Source organism: Moschus berezovskii, chromosome 20 (genome assembly GCF_049115385.1).
Source record: "Moschus berezovskii isolate FMDL1 chromosome 20, NW_MosBer_1.0, whole genome shotgun sequence".
Lineage (NCBI taxonomy): Eukaryota > Metazoa > Chordata > Mammalia > Artiodactyla > Moschidae > Moschus > Moschus berezovskii.
This window is the reverse complement of record NC_142479.1, coordinates 50,333,679-50,348,179: the sequence shown is the minus strand read 5'-3', so window position 1 is coordinate 50,348,179 and position 14,501 is coordinate 50,333,679. Positions and strand designations below refer to the sequence as shown.

The 14,501-nt window shown below is 38.9% G+C and overlaps 1 protein-coding gene across 2 annotated transcripts in view; it reads right to left on the bottom strand.

Moving 5' to 3' along the window:
• Nucleotides 1-14,501, bottom strand: part of SKAP1 (src kinase associated phosphoprotein 1) — a 322,299-nt gene that overhangs the window by 101,741 nt on the left and 206,057 nt on the right. The window lies entirely within an intron of this gene.

The following is a 14,501-nucleotide window of genomic DNA, read 5'->3' as shown; positions in this document are numbered from 1 at the left end:
AGAAGAAAAACAAGAGCAGCCAGGGCTTTAAAAACTGCTCCTGAGCTGACAACTGAAGTTTACGTCTTGAAATATATGATAATAAGGTTTTATGGGAGTGAGCCCCAGGGACCCAAATGTCTCTCTGTAAACAACAGACTTGGGGGAAAAGCCAAGGTTTGAGTAATGTACTGTCTCTACTCACGATTAAAAAAAAGGCAAAAAAGCAGTGAAGACAGGAAATAACTCCCTTTATTCTAAGTGTAGAACCCTGAGTTGCAGCAAATGTCCTCTGAGGGCAAAGACAATTGACAACCAATGTAGAAATACAGTTGTTCCATGTTAAGACAAGGAATTTAAGCCTCAGCTGCCTCAAAAACCTGAGGTTGTAGAAGAACCTAGTAAAGTGCTGCCTGTTCACTCCTAACACATAGGCAATATATGTCCAGAGACCGAATGGTTTATGGTACAGTGTAGTTCCAGTGGAATTACTGGAGGAACATCAGCATGACCATATCCTTGGAGTGTGTACTCTTTATCTCCAGTGCTGCAAAGGGTTAAGCCTGAACGTGCTGCTTGTTCCCGCTGGTCCACATTTCAGGCCAGGTTACCTAGAGGGATATTACCAGCTGAACTCCACGTGCAAAACGATGATTTCCTTTGGAGACCAGGGTCAGGTAAAGCTCACAGGCAGCCTTAAGCAACAGCTAAATGATCAAAGTCCCTGGTGTACTCTGAGACTAAATCAGGTTGCATTTAAAATTCTTCATCCTCAAAGACAACAGCTCTCTCCTCTTTATATAAATGCAAGGCCATGAGACAGTGAAGTGCTATTTCTATAGGCATTAATTCCACCTTATATATTAAGAAGGTATTTGTGTGCCCTAATCACTCCAGGTCTAGAATCATAAGGGACCTTGTTTCTTAGTGGGAGGCTATAGTGTGAAAGGTTACTTAGTCATCACTAGCCTCTAGCGATGCTGGAACACCACACATGGGGCTCCTCAAACAGGAAGTCAAAGCCAGGCCTGACCCCTGGATGAACTCGGTGCATTTTCGGGCAAGAGGCCTGATGAATCTCCAGGGACAGTGCTGCTCTGTGCCTCTGTGTCTGTATGTATGTGTTTACTCCTCTGTGTACTGTGTGTGGAGGTGGGTGGTGCTAAAGGGAAGGAGGGTGTGAAGGTTCTGGATAATTATGAAAATTAGATCTTTTACAGAAGGCTTCAAGCTCAATTTGGGTTGACAGCTCCTGAACAGATCATTTGAAGTCTTAATAGGCCAATGCTGGTTCAATAGTTGTATGGGTAAATCATGCACATTTGTGCCACAGCTGACACAGAAAGCAGACCCACATGCCTCAGAGGGATCATGTGGATGAGTCTATATTTAACACCCTTTCTCTCTGGGGAAGGCTGAACAAAGCAAAACAAAACACATCTAAAATCTTGCCTACAACTTTTGCTAGCCAAGGAAATGTTTTAACATTCTTTTCACTATAAAATATCTTAGTAGTAGAAATGATACATAATTAATAAAGCAATTCTAAATATGTTTAATATTGTTGTCATTCCAAAGTATTTCTGAATCTAGTGGTAAGAGGTATTAGCCTCTAAACTGCTTCTATTCAAAACCAACCCAGCTGGGTTAGGGTGGGAAATTTTTTTCTACTTTCCAGTTACCTGTCCCCTAAGCACTGACTCTACTGCTTTTGGGACTCTGATGGTAGCTTTGTGAAATGATGTCAAGATATCTAGGCCCCTGACACATCCTGAATTCCCCAAGAATGTGTTTCCTGAATATTCCTGATAATGGACTTAGTACTACAAGTGTTAATGAGGTTGGGTAAAGCAGCGTTTCCTGCTTAAAGGAGGAAAGAGCCCAACATTAGAAGCATTTTCTTCTTATTTTTCCCTATGATTGCAGTAACAGCTCCTCACAGCTTTGCATGGGGAAGGGATAAAGCAGGATCACTAACCAGCCTGGCATCTGGCTTCCAGCAGGGAGAGAGGCTCATCCACCTCACCCCTCAGGCTTCTTTAACTGAATTAGCCGTATTAAGTGCACTGGTAGCCCAGGGAATGAATGTCGTCGATCAGTGCCTGGGAAGGCATGTTTGGAGGGTATAATTCTGCCGGAGGAGAATGGACTCCCCAGCACATGGGCCTAAACTGCAGAGTAACAGAGCCCTAAATCTCCAGTTGCAGATTTACAGCCTCCATTCTCCTTCTTTACTGCAAATACAATCCGGCAGTAATGGTCTAACACAGCAACACCATCACCAACTGGCTGATGGCTCGCATAAAAGCAATGTCAACCAAAAACTATGAGTTTATAAAAGGGAACAAACCCTCAACAGTGACAAGAACATGAAACCCATTAACAATTTAAACACTTTCCATTTTTTATTTCCTACCTTGAAGCTATTATTGCTGATAGAAAGCTTCTCAGTAGAGTTAACCACTGCAAGGGAAGCCTAGGAAGCTAGCTGAACTCCTAAGACAAGAGGTTATATGGTTTGAACCATTTGATGGTGTGGTTTGAACCTTTGCTAATATGAATGCCACCTGGTAACCTGTAGCACAAAAGAAAATCGCAGTTGTGATAGGATCTTCCCTAATAGGACTATCAAATTATTCTCGGGAATCACACTGAATAAACATGGTTGGGACTGGATTTGCTAGTTGATTGAACATGCCAAGACTTGGGCCTGTACTGTAGAAGGAAGGATAGGATGTTTTGTGGAGGAACTTCTGTAAAAATCAAAGATCAGATCTTGGCTTTATGATATTTGATGTTTATATGAGGTTTTATTTCATTGATAGCTCTAATCCCTTGAAGGGACATTGCCACCAGAATATTTCTACTCTGTGAATTGACTATACCTGGGCTATAATGGAAAATGTAACTCGTCACACACTATTACTTCCAGTCTTTAGGTAATCAGGTACAAAGATTATAACTAATTTGCCCAACTTAACTACAGGACTCTCCCATTAGAAAAATATTGCTATGGAATTCTCTGGGGAAAAACGCTTGCGTAAGTCATCTTCTCCCCTGCTCCTCCCAACCAGTGAAGGTGAAGATAGGACCTTAAGGAGATACAGAAGCACATCATTGGGTGATTCACCCCAAAACAGAAGTTCTTTATTCGGTTCTTTAAATGACAAACCCCGTGGCAAGAACAGTTATTTCTTTTATAATTTTGAGTTTTGTATGTGTGTAGTTTGGCAAATAATTCATCTTTTAGAAATAGGATTATAGCTTTAAAAAGGAAAGAAACCTTGTTTTTGCAAAGAAAAAAATGACTATGTTGAATATGGTCACATATATCCACACAAATAGTACCAATGAAGCTAAAGCTCTTGATTTACATATATTGTGCTGATTATTTGAGCAATTTAATATAAAATTTAATCTATACTAATGGGCCTGGGGGAAGTACAAATAAAACTGAAGAATAAATACTTATTTTGCAGTAAAATGAATACCATCAATATGTATAAAAACACCAGTTTCAGTGGTGCACAGAATTTTATATTCTAAGACTATTCCCTTGTTTTTGGCACTTTAGAAATGCATCACCTCACAAAGGAATATCAACCTATCTACAGGCTCTCTTAACTTGGGCTAGTTTTAAGAAAGGGATCATTTCATACTGCTTTTGCTTTATGGACAAAGATATTGAACTGAGCAACAATGCACCTGTTGGTCTTAAGTGTCTCCTCCTCCAAAGAAAGAAAAGACAGAAAAGAAAAGAAAAAAGAAGAAAGAAAAGACACAGGGGAGAAGAAAAGTAAGAGAAATTAAATAAAAGACAAGAAACAAGAAACTTACAAAGTAAGTTATTTTTCCCCCAGTGGGCAGGGAAATCAAGCTATAGTAATTCTTGTTATAATAGTGTTAGAAAATGGTTAGCCTTAATGCCTGATAATGACTAGAGCTAATATGGTTCTGCTTTCAGTGTGGGTAATGCTTAGGAAGTAGCAGGATGCATGGCAGCTTTCTGGACCTATACAATCAACCCCAATGAAGCCTTTTCTCTAGCTTGAGTCATAACCATAAATACCACTCCATCCCCACATTCCAGTCACAAAGTCCTTCCTTCCTCCCATGCCCCTAAACAAAGGGGACAACAGTGTGTGTGGTGGGAACATCTTGAAATAAGATATCGCTCCCCAAATGGAAGGAAGTCACAGGGGAGATTGACGCCATAAAGGCAGTTCCATCCTATTGAAACGCCAGCAGATGGGGTCATAAACATTTCCTTCTCCCCGTGCTAACCGCCACCCAGTCAGCTTCATCTTTATCTTTATCTTCCTGTCAGGTCATAAATACCTCTCACTCAAGCCTCACACACAGCTGGGCCACGCCAGGCAAGTTTACTTCCTGTTAGGGGTTCTTTTCAGCAAACATTTAGAAGTAGGTGGGGTGGGCAGAAGAAAACTGAAAACTCTGCTGACGATACAGTGCAGTAAGGGAAACTTGGGAACCTCAGAGAAAGGTTTGATCAGACTAGGAGACAACCAAACTGCCTAGCAAAAAGCATGAAGATCCACTTCGATGAAGATACTTTCACAGGGAAAATGGCTCAAGTAATTAGCTAAAAATTATACTCATTACAAACAAACAGAAGAGCTGAATACTGTCAGTAGCTTTTGTTCTTGGTCCTAGAACCTCTAAAATGCTGCATGGGTTCTTTCCATGTGTTCATGGGTCTGTAACCCAGACCATAATCACACAGAATGGGAACAGGAGATCTCTAGGAGTAGTAATTCAATTAAAAGTCCTTGCTTAGCTAGAAGTTGGGAAAAGAATGTACCCCTTTTACTTACAGAAGTTGGGCACATGGGGAAGGATTGACCTTCTGACTTCCTTTCATTCAAGCAGTCTTATGTTTGGGAAACAATCTGTCTGAGGGATTCTTAGCAGTTCCAAAATCGTAGAATATAAAACGGTAGAAACCTGGAAGATAACGGGTTTCTTCTTCCTTAATTTGGCTGGAGCAATTGCCCCTCTTGAATTTCTGGGATATTTGTGCCTTTCAAAAGTGACTATCATCTTTATATAATGCAGCCTGCAATCTGATTCTTAAAAAAATTACTATTTTTAAAATATATATATTTTTGCTGTTATTTATTTATTTACGTTTGGCCATGCTGGGTCTCTGTCACTGTGCGTGGGCTTTCTCTAGTTGCAGTAGGTGGGGCTACTCTCTAGCTGTGGCGCGCGGGCTTCTCGTTGTGGTGGCCTCTCTCGTTGCGGCCCACAGGCTCTAGAGAGCGCAGGCGTCAGTAGCCGTGGTCCCCAAGCTCTAGAGCGTGGACCAGTAGTTGTTGACCACAGGCTTAGCTGCTCTGCGGTATGTGGGATCTTCCTGGACCAGGAACTGAACCCACGTCCCCTGCATTGGCAGGTGGACTCTTAACCACCAGACTACCAGGGAATCTCCACAATCTGATTTTTAAAACACATCATTTAAATGAACATTTTCTGGTAAAAAAATAAAGTCTCTTTAAATGATAATGATAATGCCAGGCTGTGGTTGATTATAGGAAGATGTTTCTTGCTCAGACTGGAGCTGGGAAAAAGTGCCTTCATTTATGCCTTGAGAGCGGCTGCTCTGTGTAATTTAGATACTATGTAACTTTGAAAGAGAGAAAAATGAAAATAGCACTAACAAGTTTTCTATAATGGTTATCACAAATGAGTTTGACTTCCAGCCCCAACATTTCACTAGCTGTGTAACCCTGGGAAACTTACTTCTCTGTGCTTCAGTTTTCTGCAAAATGGGTACAATAACAGTCCCCCTCCCCCTTTTAAATTGTTGCTTATTTTCACTGAAATCTAGTTTAAAATCACATTTTAAGTTATCTCATTTCTTATACATAGAATATCATAACTTTCTTATTTTATTCCATTTCAGAGTCATTTTCTTTCATTGTACCTAAATTATCTTCCTTCATATTCCCTTTCTCATTGGGATTTACAAAGATAAACTAAATTAACCTAAGTAAATCACTTAGAACAGAACCTGGCACATTGCAGGGGCTATGTAAGTGTTACCTTGCATATGAAATGGAAGGCCTAGGTAATTTAGTCATCTGGATGGCATCTAAAGCAAAATATATTGATTACATTCTTAAAAAAGCTTCAGTTAGGCTGAATATTAGGCCTCAGACTGGCATTCAAAGTTTTCCATAAATTTGGCTGATTTGCTTTACAGTTCTCTCTTTTCACCTTCCCACAATTACGTAACCCCAGTTAGACTGAACTACGTGGTGTTTCCTGAACACATCCTGCATTTTCCCACCCCTACATCTTGGCAGATGTAGCTCCCTCACTCTGCAGTTTGCTACTCCTACTTTTGTCTTCCCCTATCTCTATCTACTGAAACCACAGCATCACAGAGTTTCTCTTATTCAAGCACTAGGACTTTATTCTATTTTCCTATCCATCTAAAGTCTGACTCAAATGCAGCTGCTTCCTGAATCAAGGAGTTTTAGAGCTGGACGAGCTTAGAGACCAAGTGATCTAATTGTTTTTATTAGGGCCCGAAGAAGTTAAATGACTTGCCTAAAGACATCAAGTTACAGCTCAGACTACAGTTGGGGCTTCCTAACTGTGCAGACATCTCTGAGAGCAAATTACAGAGCCTCTTGGTCTTCCTCATCACTCTGATCTTTTTTTTGGCCACACCACGTGCATGTGGGATCTTAGATCCCCAACCACGGATCAAACCCACCACGTGCCCTGCACAAGACCACCAGGGAAGTCCCCTCATCACTCTGCTCTTAACTTGCCTGGTCTCCTTGGAGTTGTTACAGCAGCTAAGCACTTATCACATAATCTTTTGAACGGCAGTTTTTTGGGTACAAGTCATCTCCCACTATGTCTCATTCACCTTTGACACCTCCATTTCTATCCCCAGAGGGCTTAGAACAGAGCCTATAACAAGGAGGTACTTAGTAAGTATTTGAAGTAATATATGAAAGAATGTTCACAAGAAAGGAGTTGAACAGCCTTTTCATTCCATTGACTCAGATGTCTCATAGTGTCAACGTTCTTGCTAATCCAACTATTTGAACGGAATCATCAATTCCAGGGCACAATGAAAAAGTACTTCTATATTAGTGGAAACGTTAGTGGAAATTAGGTATCATTATATCTTACACATAAGCACTAATTCACTTGCTTTACAAAAATTTCTGAGCATTCATGTGTATTTCACTATAAGGTATGCACAGGAGATCTTGGGCTGATAATTTATGGAAGAAGTAGGAGACCAAACTCTGCCTTCTGATTGGTTGCCATCCCTTGGGGAAAACTACATATGACACAACTAGAGATCTATTAACTGAGGACCTTGAAAGCACAAATGTGATAATTAAGGCAATGACACAACAAAGAAGTATAGAGAGGCTAGGGAGTAGTAGTCATCAGAGGAAGCTGTTGATATCATGTACCATGTCTTATGTTGTCTACTTTATGGTCCTCCAATTTGCAAACTAAGTCCAACGCTTCTGATTTCTCATTGTCACTCATTTATTTTTTACTCAGTGATTTAAGAGTAACCTTCCTCTTCTTCCCTATGAAAGTTTTGGTTGCTGATCAAGTTTGATACCATTACATGTGTACTTTTCCAGCTGGGAAAAATAACAGTAACAATATGTGAACCATTTAAAAAATTTCAAACTGCTTTTATATGTCTCTTTCCATCCTTTTTTCCCTAGCAAACTCAGGAGGGGAGTGTCAAGTGCAAACTATATGCCATGGATGTGTATATGATGTATGGCAGCTACATATCTATTTTGCAACATTATTCTACTTTATTTCTGGAATTTCTTTTCATGAATTTTCCTAAAGGAAGAAAGACATATCCCTATTATAATATCCTGCTTAATTTCTTAATCACACTAATCACAATACATAATTACTTTATTTATTGGTTTACTTCTTTATTACTAGTCTCTCCAATAGAAAGCAAACCCCATAAGGACAGGAACCTCATCTATCCTATTCTTTCACTGTAGGCACTTGACAAGAAATTGCTGAATAAATAAACAAATGAATGGCCAACAATATTCTTTCTATTAAGACAAATTGGTCATAATGATAAAAGAGGCCAGTCAACAGACCTCCTAGTGAAGGACTGATTAGCTGTATTTTTACCCATTTATCTTCCATGAGGGATGATGATCTACAGAAAAACAAATAGTTCTCTTAGTTGTTAGGTTTGCCAATCCTCCACAAAATAATTATTGAATGTTTTCTCAGTATGCATGTGTGCACATGCTTGTCTGACTCTTGGTGACCCCATGGACTGTAGCCTGCCAGGCTCCTCTGTCCATGGGATTTCCCAGGCAAGAACACTGGAGTGGACTGCCATTTCCTTCTCCAGGGTATCTTCCCGACCTAGGGATTGAACTCCGGTCTCTCCTGCTTGCAGGCAGATTCTTTACCACTGCACCACCTGGGAAGCTCTTTTTTGGTATAGGGTACTGCATTAAGAACTGTAGGCAATAAGAAGTTTAAGATATAACCCTTGTCTCCAAGGATCCCATGTGATTACAACAATATGACAGTAATATTAGATAATAAAGACAAATTTGAAGTAAGTGGTGCAGTCAACATTGTTCTCAGAGAAGAAACTGCCTTAGAGTGGTGTGGTCAGGAAGAGCTGCCTAGGGTGGGGGAGGATTTTGAGTTGAGTTTCCATCAATGCAAAGGACTCACTAGAAGGCCGTTAAAATAAAATCCTGTAACTTCAATATGCCTCAATATACCCCACATTAGAAATACTTTGAGGTCCTCCAACAGACAGTAGCTTGTCAATGCAAAACAGTTCTATTAGACTGTTGGGCTGGCCCCCATAGCAGGTTTTCAATGGCTTTATGCATGTTTAATTACTCTTACTTGGTGTAGTTCTCTCAGCTTCAGTCCCATTAGAATTTAAAAGGTCAAGTTTCAGAAGCCTAAAAAAGTGATTTAGAATAGAAATGCCAACTTAACCTTAACCACAGCTAAACTAATGCTATAAAAGTATTGAAAATCATACCTCGTATAAAATACATGAGTGAAACAAGAATATTAAAACTTTTTCATTCTTTCCTGAGGCTATATTATAAAAACAGAATTTTAGTAAAATTACAAAACCCCACAATTTGAATTTCACTAAAAATTATGGCTCACTGGTAAATGTTGACACATATTGCTTATCTGGGAGAGCTCGGAGGCCCCATAAGTGAGTGAGAAAGGAGACGAGGTAGACCTAACGGCTCGGAAAGGGAGCAATCTTTTGAAAATGACATAGATTTGTTATAGCTCTGAAGGGTAAGACAGGACCTGAGGAGCATTTTCTACAGCTTGCCAGTTGGAGCTCTTACTTTTTGCCAGAAGCCTCCCTATCCAGAGCCTTTTACCTGTACTCAGTCTTTCATTTAAATATCTCTTGCCTTTTCTCACCAAAGCATTCCTTCATTATAACTTTGTAATATGTTGTATATTAAAACAACTCCAAACTGTTAAATCTACCATGGTTTGAAAGATGGTGCCTTTTTTTTCCTGCTCCAGAAAGAAATGATTTTTTAAAAACTGACCCCTTTCACTAACAGAAAAACCACAACTTAACCAAAATAAGTGATTCTCTCCTTAAAAAAAAAAAAAAAAGACTTTGTGGTATCATTATTTAAAATCACAATTCTCTTTTTATAATCATCTCTGTGATATAACTTCATCTATCAGTAATTATAGTTCTATTTCTGATATTTCCACACCTGCAGATATATAGGAGATTAAAAAGTGGATGAAGAAATGTCATCATAAAGCAAGAAAAGTCCTGAGGGAGACAGCCTGGGCGACAAGTGACTTAGTATAAATGGAAGGTGCCAAATAGTAATAAAAACAAAATGGGAAATCATGAAAATAAAATAACTGTGTATTAAAAATATATTTGGACCAGCTCCTCTGTGCTGGCATTTGTAATATTAACTGTTTAAACCTGCTTAAAATGAGAGCTTTGAGTTCTCAAAATCCTTTAATTCGGTTAAACATCCGCTACTCTGAAAGGGCTCCACAGAATCCCATAAAACATTATTTATCTGTGCGCGTTAACTGCACGATACTGTAATTTCCAGAATAAATGCTGGGTGTAAATTGTTGTTTATGTTGGATCCTGACTGTCTTTACGAGAAACAAAGTGAAAACGGAATCTTCACAGCTTTATTTCTTCCGTTAAAGTCTATTCTGCAGCAGGAAACATGCCTAGTGGAGTTTCTTAATGAATACTTATAAAGCCTGTTGGTTAAAACCAAGTATACAGAATCACCTCCAAATGTATACCCTCTTTTATTCCACATTCTTTTCATTTAAATCAAGTTAAATTAAAGTGAAAGTAGTACCATTCACATTGTTATAGTTAAGGGTCTCTCAGCATTTTTATGCAAAGCCTGTAGTCACATGTTTATAACTTGGAAGTGACAAGGAGAAAATTGGGGAAAAAAACCCCAAAACTTTAATATAGAGGAGTTTGACCTGGAAATGAATTTGTACTTATCTTTAATGACTTTTAAAGGTCCATCTTGGTCAAAAGATAAAGACATTTTAGCAATTTAAGACATTTGGTTGGAATTTTCTTGTTGTCTTTTTTTTTTTTTTTAAGCTTTCAAAGGCATTCCAGCTAATTGATTAAAACATTAAATCATCTATGTGCTTGAATTTTCTAAAGAATTTACATATTAGAAATTCCATTGTACCATCTTCCCACTTTGTGCCACACACACAGAGCACAAACAGTGTTCCCCCATCCCTCACATTTTTTCTTTTTTTTGCGAATGCAAGAAAAGGGGAAGTTAGGAGGGTTTCAAAGTCAAATAGAGTAGGACTATGTAAAATTTCAAGATTCTGTTTTTAATTCTTTCCCTGAACACTTGGTAATTTTTTTCTTCCAAAACATCATTGCTAAATCTTAAACAAGAGCACACATTCCTTCACTGCATTCATAAAGCATTCATTTACCATTTCCTCTGCAGAAAAATACCTGCACAGATTTTAAGCCCAAGAACTTACTGTGCCTGTGCAGCAGCTGCTCTTACCTGATAAAATTGTGATGATTCTTTCTGAGCGATTATGACTTATCAGGTCAGTGACCAGCAAACTATAAAATAGATTCTAACAGCCCCCAAAGGGTTGGCACAGACTCTTGAGTAAATAATATATGTAATAGAGGATGGAAGAGAAGGAGAGAGAAAGAGGGGGAGAGAGAAACAAAAAGAGAACAACACACTTATGAGTGACCCAGTTGGTTTGTTTAGTTGATATAGGACAGGAAGACAGGATCCTTGATTTTAATCCTGGTTTTCTCACTCAGAAGCATTTCTTGAGACCAAGAGTCAGATAAGAAGGCAGCACTGTTTTCAGCAAGAGCAGAGGCCCCATAGCAACTCTATAGGTATATGCTGTCTTGCCCTGGGTTTGATATAAGCCATAAACTAGTTGTGACTTTGCACGTATTTATTCTTGTATCTGAAAAGATACCCACTGACTCCTTGGAAAATCTACCAATCCTTATAACGAACTCTAACAGAAGGAATGGGTCTTCCCTGGTGGCTCAGCAGTAAAAAATCTGCCTGTAAGCAGGAGACCCGGGTTTGATCTCTGGGTTGGAAAGATCTCCTGGAGAAGGAAATGGCAACCTATGCCAGTATTCTTGCCTGGGGAATCCCATGGACAGAGGAGCCTGGTGGGCTACAGTCCATGGGATCTCAAAGAGTCAGATATGACTCAGCAACTAAAAAATAACAACAAGAGAAGGAATACAAGGATGGATCATTACCATTTTTATGTCTTGTTCTAGTTAAGGCCTTAATGAATAGAAGAACTGCTATCCAAATAAGTTTACATTGGATTTAAAGGAAGTCAAGGAAACTTCGGCATAGAAATTAGAATATCGTGATAAAAATGACCAAAGCTCTAAGACAGTATGTGTGTGCACGGGTACACATCTGTGTGTATACAGATTCAGCCACTTAAAACCACAGCCAATATGAGGGAGGAACTTTGATCTACATCCTGTACTTAAGTTGTTTTCCTAATTGCATCGGCTTTCCTGGAGATCTCTGCTGCTTTATCGCTAGGGTAGATGCTAGAGAAATTCTCTCCGGTTTAATGGCATGGTTCAGTTCAGTTCAGTCGCTCAGTCGTGTCCGACTCTTTGTGACCCCATGAAACACAGCACGCCAGGCCTCAAGAGTTGTATTTGCCTTTCAGATCTCGAAAACTGAATACGAATTGTTGTTTAGACTTTAAGACCACAGATTGAATAGCATCATTCTGGTCCCCACTGGGGACACATCACTGTGGTCATTCCTCACTTAACTGCAACTTGAAGTAAGCACAGTAAGTTTCAGGTTCTGAGTTGTCCTAACTATCACTAAAGGGAAGGTTCGGAATCTTTACCTCACTGGAGACTTACAAGGTCAGAGAAGAAAGAGAAAGGTTGAGGCTGAGGCATGGATGAAATGTTTCCTGCAAGTCCAATGGGACTCAATGAGTCTAAGCCTAGAAACTTTAAGTATTGTACTATTTTTTCTGGGATAGAACTTGGATCTTCAAGTTGTGGCCAGGCCAAGAATGAAAGAGTGTGGGGAGGGAGAGGGAGAAAAGAAAGATAAATGTAAGAACTAAGATGGTTTTCCAGAGATGAGTGTGGGATGTTTGCCAAACAACCAACACTATTCTTGACTCAAGACAGTGCTAGCAATTTTATGAGCAATGGCTTCATTTCCCTCTAAAATTACACAAGTGGCATTTCTTGGTGTGACTTTATAGAGATATTATAGTTGTTGTTTTCTCTAAGGGGACCCAAATTAGGGATGGGTTAGGATGGCTTCAGGAGACTTCTCTTAGGCTTAGGTGTTGGACTCATCTCTCCCTACCTAACAGGAACCCCGCTATGTTCTGTAATAAGTCTTCTTCTTCTAAATTACTGTGGAAGGGACCAGGGTCAATGCTGCCTCACACCTTCCCTATTCCCTGTGAGAGATCAAGACATACGCTGGCTGCCACCAAAGGGAGGCAAAGGAGCCAAGTTCAGATAAACTTTTGATAAAGTGCCATAGCAAACCCCTCATCAGAAGGTAGGAAAGGTCACACAGTAAAAAAAAAAATAATAAGAAAATATAACTGCTTTCTTATGAGGAAAATATTATGAGTTCTTCCCCTTTTTCAGCTTTTATGGAAGGAGATTCTGCCAGTTCCTTCAGAAAAAAATAAGAAAAAGTAGTTTTAAAATGAGATTATGCACCTTCAGGGTGCCATTAGGAAGTTTTACTGTACTGAGATGACATGAAAGCTCTGGAATTAATATCCCTGAGATGCTTCAAACCTGCAATAGCAATTATTGTACTACGTGTCCCTGGATAAATAATAGGGCCATTCAACTAATTAGCTTCAATGATTTCAGCTCCCTGTAAATTCTCTCTCACTCGGCTATAAAAATAACACTAGGAAAACTTTTGGTAAGAGAAACTTCTTTCAGGAAATGTTTTCTTTTATTTTTTTTCTCCCTTCAGTTCATGACGCACATTGTATAAAGTAACTTTCATCCCTAATCACAAAACTAGAATCAAATATACAAAATCTGTACAGTATTAAATGCCATTTGCTGCTACAGAAATACTGATTTAACTCTCTAATTTGTGTGTCCCACGTAATATACAAACATTTTGAGAAATTTAAACCAGTTTCTTGATACACAGAATAAGCAGTCATGTAAGCATGAACAGAGTTTAAACCCTAAGTGCACACATATATATATGTATGACTAAAGATAAAAACATGAAATATTTATATCCACATTTCATTGTATTATCACTTTTATTACAGAGAACTTGACAACATGTTAGCTTTCTGATAATGCTCATGGAACATTAATTCATTTTTTCATATTTACTGAGTGCCTACTAGATGTAAGCATGAAGTTTCTTGTGCACACTTCCTTGGAAGAAAAGTACATTTACTTAAACTTGGTATTATACCTCCTTAAAGTGACAAGAGTTCCCCTATACTTCAATCCACTAGAAACACCAGTAAATTCCATAAATTCAAAACAGTAAGGATGTGAACTTCAATAATGGAAGCAAATACAGTTCTAACATTATCAGTAATAATCTGAAAAATCTATGATATCACCCCAAGAGGTCTGAATTTCTTAAAGCTTCAGGTTTGGTTTGCTTTTGCTTGTTCCTTTGGGTAAACAGTTAAGATTTCTTCTTTCCCTTTCATGGAAATTTCTATACACACTGAAATGAACCAGAAGCTCCTCCCTGGGATGGGCGAGTACTCCCCCTTCAAATGCTGTACGTCATCATAGCAGAGGGACCTAATAAGAGGCAGATGATTATAAGCTTTGTCTTTGGTGAAGAAATGAAGAGGAAAAAAGTTTGAAACTTCTGTTTGGGCTTATCTTATTTTTAATTAACAAAATATAATTAAAATTAAAGCCAGACAAAATGACTGGATCT